Below are 12,668 nucleotides of genomic sequence, written 5' to 3' on the forward strand. Positions count from 1 at the left end.
GAGCGCAAAAAATTAAAAGACAACAGCCTTGGCGCAACCCCTGACTAACAACGAACACACAACTGACCTCGCGAATACGAAGATCATAGATGTAGGAAGAAGACGAATGACATTTAGGTTGTTCACACTTGCTTGGTTATAAGGCTATCTAGTTAAAAATTATTATTATGTAATGTAGTTTGTTGTTGTAAACTGAATAAAAAATATAACCACATAATCAGATAACCTGATAACCAGGCAAGTGTGAATAACCTTATTGGAAAGTCTCCGCATACAGCAACAGCTTAAAGGTCTGATTATGCATACTTCGCATAACCATTTGTACCAGTGCAATAAAATAGTAACTTGAGAAAATGTGAAGCAAAATCTAAACTCAACAGATCGCAAAGATTTTAACAGTTCTGTTAATTTCTGGGCAAATGAATACATACAAAATACATACAAAGTACACACGAAATTACAGTTTGAATTTTATGCGAAAATGTGCGAAGTTATGTGAAGTATGCATAATCAGACCATAACAATGCGATAAATTTTAAAGAAGACGTGGACAACACAAACAGCGCTTACACAGCTCTTATTCAAAGTAAAAATTAGTGATGTGCTAAATTGTCGGTACCCAATAGTTAAAAAAGATTTCGGTACCCAATACTTTCTTTTCGGTGCCCGATACCGATTCCTTACATTAAACCTTCGCCATTATATGCATTTCAAGTTTAGAAAAAACCTTCATCACTAATTTATATGATATCGACTAAAACACTTGAACTTATCGCAGCAGAGAAATATTATTTTATCAGATTTAACCTTAGTCGATCCAAGCTTCAAGAAAAATGCTTTGACGAGGGGAGATTCTGTAACCAGTTAGCGACAAGTTTCGGATCGATATCGCACTTTATATTTTATATAATTCGTCAACAAAACCGATACCGATTCGAAAATTGTCGCTAACTGGTTACAGAATCTGCCCCCAGGCCTACAAAAATGATATCGTTCGATTCAGCTGGAACAAAATAGCTTCAAACAAATACGAGTTTCTCTGCATTATGGCCTCGAACCGACATATATACATCTTTCATTTGAATCAGTATTAAAAGCTCTATTGGCTCCTACATTGGGGTTTTATAGGCAAGTCTCCCCTGAACCGTTTTTTCAATATTTTTGGCCTATGTGCCCTTTTATTCGAAACCTAAATGTTTCGGTACCAACTATCGAGAGTATTGGATACTTTTTAAATCGATACCAAATATCGATCAATACTTGTAACGTAGCTCCTCTACGCTACACTAACAAACATATGTACATACGTACATATCTACTGAAATGCTAAACGCTATTGACTCCCGAACGAAACGCATTAAAATAAACACTTCGATTTAATGTTACAGTTTTATTCAAAGAAAAGAGAGATCCCGACGAGCGACATCAACTCCTCAACGTTCAAAGTATTCTGCGCAACTGTTCTTAGGTTCTACGATTATTTATACAAGTTAAGGTACATCAATGAATTCACTTGGCAGTGATTTCACTTGTTAGGAAAACTACTGTTTCTATACGATCACTGTTTTGGTAAGAAAATAAACATCCTTACAAATTTTTATTGGAAATTTTGTGCTATAAATAATGGAGAACTTTGTAGATAGATTGAGAATAAAATTTGTAACCGAACGGAAAACTTAAATTTTCATTTAAAATTCGGATTTAATAAGTGGCGCCCAACGTAAAATTTATTAAAATATAACGAATCCTTATAAGAGGATAACAATAATTTTAAAAATCCTTATAAAAGGAGAATCCTTAAAAAAGGACAGAAATATCCTTGGAAAAGGAAAAAATCCTTATAAAAGGAAAATAATTTTAAAATAATTCCTAAAAAAGGATAAAACTATTCTTAGTAAGTGATATAAATATAAAGTAAATAAAATACAAAATATAAATGAAATAAAAAAACGCGCCCTGTTTTTATAACGCGACTGACCCCGTGTTTTTAACAAGTTATTGGTCAGCAGTCGACGTAGTGACGCCGCGTTTTGTTATTAAGCAGCAGTTAACGTACATCTTACGTAGAAATTTCACAAGAAATCATCGATCACCGAGTTATAAAAGGTTTTTCAACATCAAACAAGGACAATTTGGACATCGCAAGCAAAAAGTGCAATAATTAAGCGTCGAGATTCGTGGCCAAAGAAGTCATCATTGAAATTAAAAGCATAGCAACGTCCGTCACGACAAAAAATCAACATCAATCAATTACAAGTTCATAATAAAACCAGAAATCAATCCCTATATAATGAGGAAGATGGCTTTTATATTTATATAGGTTTATTGAAATTAAAAACTGTAAGTAAATATCAAAATTGATACGCTTTTTATTTATTTGATAAAAATAATAATTTTAAATATCCTGCGAAAAGCATAGTGAAGATCTCTGCGTTATTGAATAATTTTATTTTTAAATCCTTTTCATAATAAGTTTTTTTTTAACTAATTTGTGAACTTCTTTTAAAAAATATTTAATACAATGAGTATTTTGCAAGATATCAGTTTTGATTATTTACATTTTCTTTATTCATAATTATCTAAAAACATTATGTAATTTTGAATATCTGTTAAAATGTTTATTTAAAGGGTTATATTTAAGTTATGTTATTCAAACTAAATTTTAAATAGCTGAAACAGGGGCGTTTCAGATTTTAAAGGGGGAGTAGTTAAGGTACATCAATGAATTCACTTGGCAGTGATTTCACTTGTTAGGAAAACTACTGTTTCTATACGATCACTGTTTTGGTAAGAAAATAAACAACCTTAGAAATTTTTATTGGAAATTTTGTGCTATAAATAATGGAAAATTTTGTAGATAGATTGAGAATAAAGTTAGTAACCGAACGGAAAACTTAAATTTTCATTTAAAATTCGGATTTGATAAATTACACACGCTTTGATTCTATGCTTACGCCACTATGCTTAACATAATGATTCACGTTGGGTGTTCCACTTAGGGTTCGATCGCCGTCACTCAATTCCTTGCTCAATCATCGTACTCTAAGTGTGTCATTAGAAATTGGATCTACATTTCGTTATTCTTGCATTGCTTGTTTGCACTGCGCTTAAGGCGGTGACTCAAAGGGTCGAAGTGCCTGCGCTTCTTTGTTCAAGTGCATTGCCATTAATTGTGTAAAGGCCGGTCCACATAGAGCTTTCGCGTTTGCGTTGGCGTTGGTTTGACAGAACGCACGTTAAAAGTATGCTTGCTACAATGAACGCTTGGCAGCGAATCCTTGGGCCACTAAATTAACATACTAACGACAGATAAATTAATATTTTATATCAATAATTGCATTAAAAACGATATTTCTTGCCCGCACTTGATTAAAAAGGAAAATTATTTCACACAATTTTATTTATTTGCAACAGCTGACGAGCGACGCACGCGAAAAGTTGAGAGTTGGCCATCTTTTTGCTTTGTGTTGGCGTGAGCGTTGTCGAATTTTGGCTATGTGGACGGCTGCATTTGAATTCATGTATTCATAGTCAGCTGTTGAAGCGACGCCAACGCAACGCCTAAGTTCTATGTGGACGGGCCTTAATTTATGCGAGACGTTTTTAGTGTCAGAGTCGCTGACCGAAATATGTTGACAGCAATCCGATATTTGACACTGCTTTAAAAATACAGGGCCGCTTTAAGGTTTGAGTGATCTGAGTGACGATTATCGGGACACCTCCCTTTTTTCATGAAAAATCTTTAATTCGTTTTTAGTAGTAAAAAGGGATGAAAGATTTTTCACTAAAAAATTATAGTGATTATATTATTTTATAAATTTACATATTTTCTTTTTGTTTAGTTTTTTTGTTATATATTAATAAATTGCTATATTGTAATTGAATGAAATTTGGTTTCTTAATTTAATAGTATTTGAATTTTTTTATTTTTTTTATTTTTATTTTGATTAGCTTAGCTGTTTGTACTTATTTATTTTATTTAGTAGTGTTTAACTTAACTGAGCTAATATTATTCTGATTAGCGTATTTTATTCTTATAGGTTTTTACTTAGTTGAACTTATTTAGTTTTTTTAATATGGTTTTGTTAATTTGAGCGCTCAATTCATTGTTTTATGTTTTCAAACTTAAGTAATAGATAAAATATGGTGTCGTCACACCTCTTAGGTTTACATTTACTATTTACATTTTCTTTAACCGATTCTTATGTACGGTTGTAGTTTTTGAATGTATATCAATTTTGCAATTATTGTTATTGCCTACTTCTAACACGCGGTAAGGACCTTTGTATATGCTGTCTAATTTAGGGCTAGCTTCATCGTGAAGATAAACCATGTCATCTACCCGAATAGACTATGGATTTGACTTTTTATCATATTGATTTTTGTTTTGTTGTTTTGACTTTTCTAAGTATTCTCTAGCTCTGTTTTGCGCTAATTGTAGTCTATATTTCAGTTCTTTACTATAGTCGTCAATGATGTATAGTGGATCGATTGTTGTGAAATTTAGAAAGTCGTATGATGGTGGTGTTTTACCATAAACTAATTCGAATGGAGTATAACCATGTGTTGTTGATGGAGTGGTGTTATATGCGTATGTGAAGAACTTAACGCACTCATCCCAATTAGTTTTGCTTTCGTTTAAATAAGATCTAAAATATTCATTTAGTGTTTTGTGACTACGTTCAACAGTGCCTAACGTTTGATGGTAGTATGGGGTGGATGTTTTGCGCTCAACCTTCAAAAGTTGGCAAATTCCTTTGAAAAGTTCATTTTTATATTCTGTACCCACGTCAGTAATGATATTTTTTATGGGTCCATGAATCAAAATGCAATTTTCAACGATTGCTTTCGCAACCTCTTTGGCTGTTTTGTTCGGAATTGGAACAGTTATTAGAAATTTAGTCAAATCGCATATGATTGTAACTGCATATTCAATATTGTTAAATGATTTTGGTAATGGTCCTACTGTGTCAATTTGTATCGTGTCAAATGCTTTGATGGGTGTTGGTGTTTTTGTTAATGGTTCTATATTTTTTATACCAGATTTGTTTGTTTTGCATTTTTCACACTTTTTGACGTAGTTTCTAACATCTTTTGTTAAATTTTTCCATGTATAATTTCTTTTTAATTTATTTAATAGTCGCGTGACGCCTGGGTGGCCACCAAAGACAGGGTCATCGTGAAGTTTTTCTAGAACGTCTTGTTTTTGACTTACAGAAGTTATTGTTATGAGTGCCGGTGTTATGACAATGGTTACTTTTTTTTTTAATTTTGTTGCCTATATTTTTAAATTCATTCATGTCGACATATTTAAATATTCTACCATTGATTGCAATCTTTATATTACCGATATCCTTACTGCCAACTAATTTTTCAAGTTTTGGAAATAATTGCGCTAGAGCGATTTTTCCATGAACAATAAGTTTATCTATATTGAGTTCTAGAACATGTTTGTTGCCATTTAATATTTTCAATTTTTGTACTCTTATCTTCAATTAATTTTAGGCGTGGTAACTTTCTGACTTCTTCGTTTGTTAATGTTTCATAAATTTGTACAGATACGTTCGTTTTACTTGTTTGTGTGTTTGGTAAATCATTTGGTGAGGTTGTCTTTTTTGTTTTAGATCTTGTAGTGACTTTGAAAATTTTGGTATTCTCATCTTTAACTTGTTTGATTTGCCGAAAATCAATACGAGATAAAGCGTCAACACCACAATTTTCTTTGCCTTTAATAAAATAATATTCTATTTCGAAATCAAATTCTTCGAGGTCGAGTCTCATTCGTGTTAACTTTGAGGACGGATTTTTCATGCTGAACAGATATGTGAGGGGTTTATGGTCACTTTTGACTAAGAATTTTTTACCGAAAATATATGGTTTAAAGAAGTTTATTGCCCAGTGAGTTGCTGTTAATTCTTGTTCTATTACAGATTTGTTGCTTTCACCTTGTGTAAAGGTTCTAGAAGCGAATGCTACTGGTAGCTGGATACCATTATGAACTTGGCTTAGCACTGCGCCTCAAGCGATTTTGCTTGCGTCTGCAGTAATACAAAATTCTTTATTGAAATCTGGATATTTTAGAATTTTGGGGGATAGTAATGAATCTTTGAGGTATTTAAAAGCTTTTTCACAATCATTACTTCATATAAATGGGGCTTTTTCCTTGTTAATCTTGTTATGTGAATTGCGTGGTGTGAAAATTTGGTATACATCTACGATAATAGCTATAAAACTTTTTGCTTCGTCTCCATTTGTGGGTTTCGGATAATTATTGATTTTATCGTATTTAGAGTTATCGGGTAGAATTCCTTACTCCGTACATTTGTGACCTAGAAATGTTACTTCAGAATTAAAGAATGTACACTTATCTGGATATAGTTTTAAATTTGCCTGTCTACAAATGTCGAAAACTTGTTTGAGATTTGAGATCATATGGTTTTCGGAGCATCCTGTTACTATGAGGTCGTCCATATAGACGAAAGCTTTATTTGGGCCTAATCCAGAGAATGCCAGTGACATCATCCTTTGAAAAGAGTTTGGTGAGATTTTTAAACCAAAGGGTAAACGTTTGAATCTGTATGATCCTTGATCTGAAGAGAAGGATGTTATGTCTCTAGAGTTTTCTTCAAGTTCAATCTGGTGAAATCCAGATATTAAATCTAAATTGCAAAAATATCTTGCTCTGCCTAGTTGATCTAAGATGTCATCAATACGTAGAAGTGGAAATTTATCAGATACTAATTTTTTATTCACTTGTCTGTAGTCTATCACTAATCTCCATCTTTTGTTTTTACTGCCTGGTAGCTCTTTTTTGGGAACCAGTAAGATTGGGCTGTTATATTCCGATGCCGATGGTTCTATAATATCGTCTGATATCATTTTTTCTATTTGCCTATTAATTTCGGGTTTATGCACGTGTGGTAATCTGTAGTTTTTAATGTAAACGGGTGTATCATCTTTGACTCTAAGTTTTTGTTTGTAAAAATTGTTGAATGTGATGTTGTCTGTCTCTAATGAAAATACATGTGTGTATTCTTTGCATAAGTTAATGAGATTTTCTCTTGAATGTTCTGCACAATTGTTTGATAATTTATTTAATATTGTTTTGTCTCTATCTTCTGTTTTTTCAACTGTTTTAAATGTTACCTGATAGTAGCTTTTAATAGTTTCGGTTTCAATTTTGAAATTATCTAAATATAAATTGTCATCTGTTGTGTTAAGAATTTTAATGTATGCGTTATTAGTGTTTACTATTGTATTGCTTATGAATACACCTGCTGCTATTGTTTGAGTTGGAATGAAAAATTCATTTTCTGTTGAATTGATATTAATATTTCTAATTACTTCTGATCGAGCTGGGAGAGTTAGAGTATTTGGTTTTGGTGAATTAAGTATCTCAATTGGAATTTCACTTTTAAAATCTGGTCTTATTGTAAACCAACTTATTCCATTGCTTATGTAGTCTAGTACACAATTAAATTTTTTAATGAAATCTAAACCAATGATTCCATCGCATGGGATTGGGAAATTTTGTTCTACTATTTGCATTGTATGTTGAATTTCGTAGTTTCTGAATGAGAATTTTGGGTCTACTGCACCTATTGTTGATTTAGTTCCTTCACCTATTCCTATACGGTTAAATTTACGATCTGTAATTATGTTGCCTATGTTTGTATAATTTTTGAATATGCTTATATCTGATCCTGTATATAGCAAAAATGTGTCTGTTGAGTTTCTCAAAGATGTTTTTATGAGGACATAATTGCCAAATTTTAAGTTTATATGTAGGGTCTTTGTGTCATTTTCATTTATTAATTTTCTTCTAGATGCATGATCCTCAGTTGAGCATCCTGAGGACCCTGCGTGTTTTCCGGAGCTGCTTCAATAGCTCTTACGTTATTTTGGGGTCTTCCTCTGTTTGAGTTTTGTATCCCTGATAACGTTGACTGTGTTGTTCATCGTTATTTCTTTAGTACCTGTTTGTGTTATATCTGCCTCTGTTAAGGTACGACCGCACTAGACGACGCGCCACGACACTACATAGCGCGGCAAAATATTATTTGCATGTATTCTTATGGAGCATACCGCACTACGCTGCAGCGGAGCTACGCGACGCGACGCTGCGCGGCAAAGTTCACCAACTAGGCAAAAACGTCGCGCCGCGTGGTGTCGCACAGTTCCGGTGCCGCATAGTGCGGTATACCTAGCGGAACGACATACCATTTCGTACTTTATTTTTAACTTGAAGTAATTGGATTTCCAATTGCGAGTGAATATTCACATGCATTTCATTCAAGAAGAAAATTGTATGTACAGAAACATAATATTTGAGAAGAATTCGCCAAGGAAAATAAAAATAAAAATAAAAATAAAAATAAAAATAAAAATAAAAGGCATTAATATTACACATAAAAGGCATTAACATATTATAGTTGTTATTGTGGTAGTTTTGGTTTCTGACAAAATTGATGCTAGCAACATCTGTATCGTTTGTGCTCAAGTCAATAAACTTTGTTATAACATCATTCACGCTTGTAAATGTACCCGCTTGTAGTAGCAGTTTTGCCTTTTCAGACTTTGCATTTTTAGTTAATGATTTGATAGCTGTATTTGTTGCGTAATTTTGTGCAGTTTGAGATGGTAAACCATCTGACGGGAATGCTAATTCTAGTTGTTTAGTGAGTTGTTCTATTTCCTTTACGTATTCATTTGTCGATTTGCTACTCTGTTTTGCTGCTAACAGCTTTGACGTAATCGATTGTGTGGATTCGCCTTTGACTGCAGCTATTAATTTTGATTTTATTTGTGCTATAGTACTTTCTGTTGTAATTATCTTTCTAGCCGAATTTGTTAATTTGCTTTTGATTGAGGTGACTGCTACATTTTCATGTTCACCTTTTACTAGTGTTACTAAGTCTATTGCATCTAAGAATCTCTGTAAATTTTCGAATCTACCGTCGAAGTCTGGTAGTAGCTTCGATGCTGTATTTAAAAATTCTGCAGTCGACATTGTTTCTGTTTGCTTTACTATATTTTGGTCTATATTTTCTAATGTTTCTATTAATTCTAGTATTTCTGAGGATTCTGAATCTGATCCTGTCTGTTCCTCAAATTTTATATCTATAATGCCTAAAATGTCGTTTGGTATGGTTACTGAAATTTCTAGTCTTTTAAATAGCACGTCTAGCTTTGTTTTTAGCGTTTGTTGAATGTCTGCTATTAATGTTTGGTGTTGTATTGTCAACAAATTGTATATTTCTGATAAGTAGGACGCTATTTCGTTATGACAGCTAACTAGGATTTTTAAATGTTTAATACGTGGTTTTTCTTTCAGTAGTTTTGCACAATTTATACACTTGTATGATTTTTCACATTCTTCTTTCCAATTTTGTACTTGTTCATAAATTTCAGACCATTTTTTATTTGACATGTCTTAACATGGTTTAGGTTTAGGAATTTTACTCATTATTAAAAAAAAAAATATTGCAAAATTTATTTAAATCCGTTAGTAGTAATGGAGTGTCAAATAAGTATTAAATTTTTACATTGATGTTGAATTTATGTTGCATAAATGGAATAAAAGGTAATAAAATACATGAATACATAAATTAAATTTATTAACTTAGCTTTCTATTCGATTTGTAGAGTGTTGCTGATTTGATTGTTCTTGCTGGCTGCTGTTGATGATGCGAAGTTTAAAGCTGTCCTCACTCCCAGAAATGTGAGGGCGTCGGCGCCTCGGAGATAGGAACTTCTTCTTTTTCATATATATTTTAGTTAGAGATGATTTAAAAGTTTATTTTCATTATTGCTTTTTTTTCAATTTTATGAGGATTTGCGTTTAGTTCTTTTTCTTTGTTTGTAATTAATTTTATTTTTTTGAGAGCATCGATGACTTCTTGTAAAGTTTCGCTGGTATCACTAATACTTTTTCTGGATCTATTTCGTTATCGTTATCCATTGTGATTCACAAAAGTTTGTCTGATTTTGAAATTATTTTTTTTTTTGTAGATGCGGTTTGTCATTGACCGCTTAATTGTATTTTTTACTGCAACATACACCGCGATTAAGGCTATAACAATTACAACGAGTGCAACGATTTGCAACTTCTCTGTCTTTTGTTCACTTTTCTCGTATTTTCTTCCCAATTATTTGTACACATCCTCGAAATGTGTCGGTTCTTTATATTTCTCTACTGCATTTTTATTTGTTTATTTTCCGACTTCGTACCCGGAAAACGCAATCATCAGAACACTTAACAAATTCTTCCACCAAGACATTGTGGTAAAGCGTAATTTAACTGTCTAATAACGCGCGCTCTTTCGTTTCATCACGAAAACGATTTAAAATTTTATATTTATTATTATTTTTTTTTTAACTCGCAGATTATGGCTGGATCGCCATGAAATGCTAAACGCTATTGACTCCCGAACGAAACGCATTAAAATAAACACTTCGATTTAATTTTACAGTTTTATTTAAAGAAAAGAGAGATCCCGACGAGCGACATCAACTCCTCAACGTTGAAAGTATTCTGCGCGCCTATTCTTAGGTTCTACGATTATTTATACACACGCGTAGATTCTACGCTTACGCCTCTATGCTTAACATAATGATTCACGTTGGGTGTTCTACTTAGGGTTCGATTGCCGTCACTCAATTCCTTGCTCAATCATCGCGCTCTAAGTGTGTCATTAGAAATTGGATCTACATTTCGTTATTCTTGCAGTGCTTGTTTGCACTGCGCTTAAGGCGGTGACTCAAAGGGTCGAAGTGACTGCGCTTCTTTGTTCAAGTGCATTGCCATAACTTGTGTAATTTATGCGAGACGTTTTTGGTTTTAGAGTCGCTGACCGAAATATGTTGACAGCAAATCCGATATTTGACACTGCTTTCAAAATACAAGGCCGCTTTAAGGTTTGAGTGATCTGAGTGACGATTATCGTGACACTACATACCTACGTACAACCATACACACATATATGCATACGCACAATCATACAAGCATACTTAAACCACGCATTTACATACATACATGCATACAACCATACATACGCTACGCACTTATATATATACAACTTTACATACATACAAAAATCGCGATCTTCATTCGCTTCTCAACCGGTTCATTTAACAACCGACTTAAGTTGATCGACGCTAACTCAGCCAGCATCAGCTTCCGTAGGTAAACACGGGGTGCATCGAGACGGCTTAGACCGCGTAACCTTGACCGCCCCTGGCTCTTCCTACGGGAAAGGCCGAAATGTTGAAGGGGCCTGTTACAGAGGGAATACCCCTTGCACAGACCCCAAACCCACTCTTTTCATAAAACCGGTCTCAGTGGACAGGAGCCTAACCCTCCTGGCCACTTAGATTACCGCGTGGCGAGCGGGCATTGCGCGGCGGGTAAAACCGCCTCACAATGCCAAGCCACACTGAATACATACTGTTCCGCCTCCATGGGTAGGCACGGGGCGCATCGACACGGCTTAGGCCGCGTAACCTTGAGCGCTCCTGGCTCTGCCTGCGGGAGGCGCCGACAGTTAGCAAGAAACATACTAACGATCAGCTTCTGTAGGTAACTTCCCTTCCGTGACTGTTTCGGACCGCCAGCACCAACTACCGCCCCTAGGCCACCACTACAGTGAAGATCCGCCACCGATTGTCACCGAGGACCGCTAAACTGTGCCAGTGTTATCCAGGGCCCATATATCGAGGCCGAGCACATCTTCACGATCACTGGGCCGCCAATAGCATCGCCGCCCCTTGCACCCCCTTGCCGCTACGTGCGGTCTGTAAGGACCGGAGGGGCCGACAGTTTGCAAGAAACATACAAACGATCAGCTTCCGTAGGTAACTTCCCTTCCGTGACTGTTTCGGACCGCCAGAACCAACTTCCGCCCCTAGGCCACGACTACAGTGAAGATCCGCCACCGATTGTCACCGAGGATCGCTAAACTGTGCCAGTGTTATCCAGGGCCGTCGCTACCGTCAATATATATCAAGGCCGAGTACATCTTCACGATCACTGGGCCGCCAATAGCATCGCCGCCCCTAGGCCAGACCGCTACCGAAGGGCCGCTACATGCCGTCTGTAAGGACCGCCCATATCCTCGTCATCCAGGGCCGTAGTCACCGCCATTACTCATCAGGGCATGAGTTGTCCTCTTCGTCAAACATCCGGGCCGCTAACGCTATCACCGCCCCCGGGCCGTCATCATCCCCCGTAACGAGCATCAGAAACCTCAGGTACGCCCAGTCACCATCACCGTTGAGGGCTACCGCCCCGTCGTAACCAAAAGAGGCCCGTTATCATAACCGCCGAGTCTGTTCTCACTGCGGGAGGTCGCTACCGCCCTCGCCAGTATTTGGGCCACCGTCAACATCACCGCAGGACCATAACTACTACTACAAAGGATTTCTACTGCCGTCGCGATCAGCACCGCCGCTCGCAGTGGCTGCAGCAGCAGTACTGTGGGCGTTTACCATTCCTACGCTCGCTACCGCTCTCACGGTTATCATCATTGATCACCGAACCGTACCGCTCTCACCATCACCGTTACCGTCGCTAGCCATCGGACAGTCTCCGCCCTATGAACCACGACGCCGACTACCGACCTTAGACGTCAAGGTGCCGGTATTCTGGCCAAACAACCGCGTGTTTGTGT

The sequence above is a fragment of the Rhagoletis pomonella genome, unplaced genomic scaffold, assembly GCF_013731165.1.
Source record: "Rhagoletis pomonella isolate Grant_MI unplaced genomic scaffold, Rhpom_1.0 Rhpom_scaffold_00009, whole genome shotgun sequence".
Lineage (NCBI taxonomy): Eukaryota > Metazoa > Arthropoda > Insecta > Diptera > Tephritidae > Rhagoletis > Rhagoletis pomonella.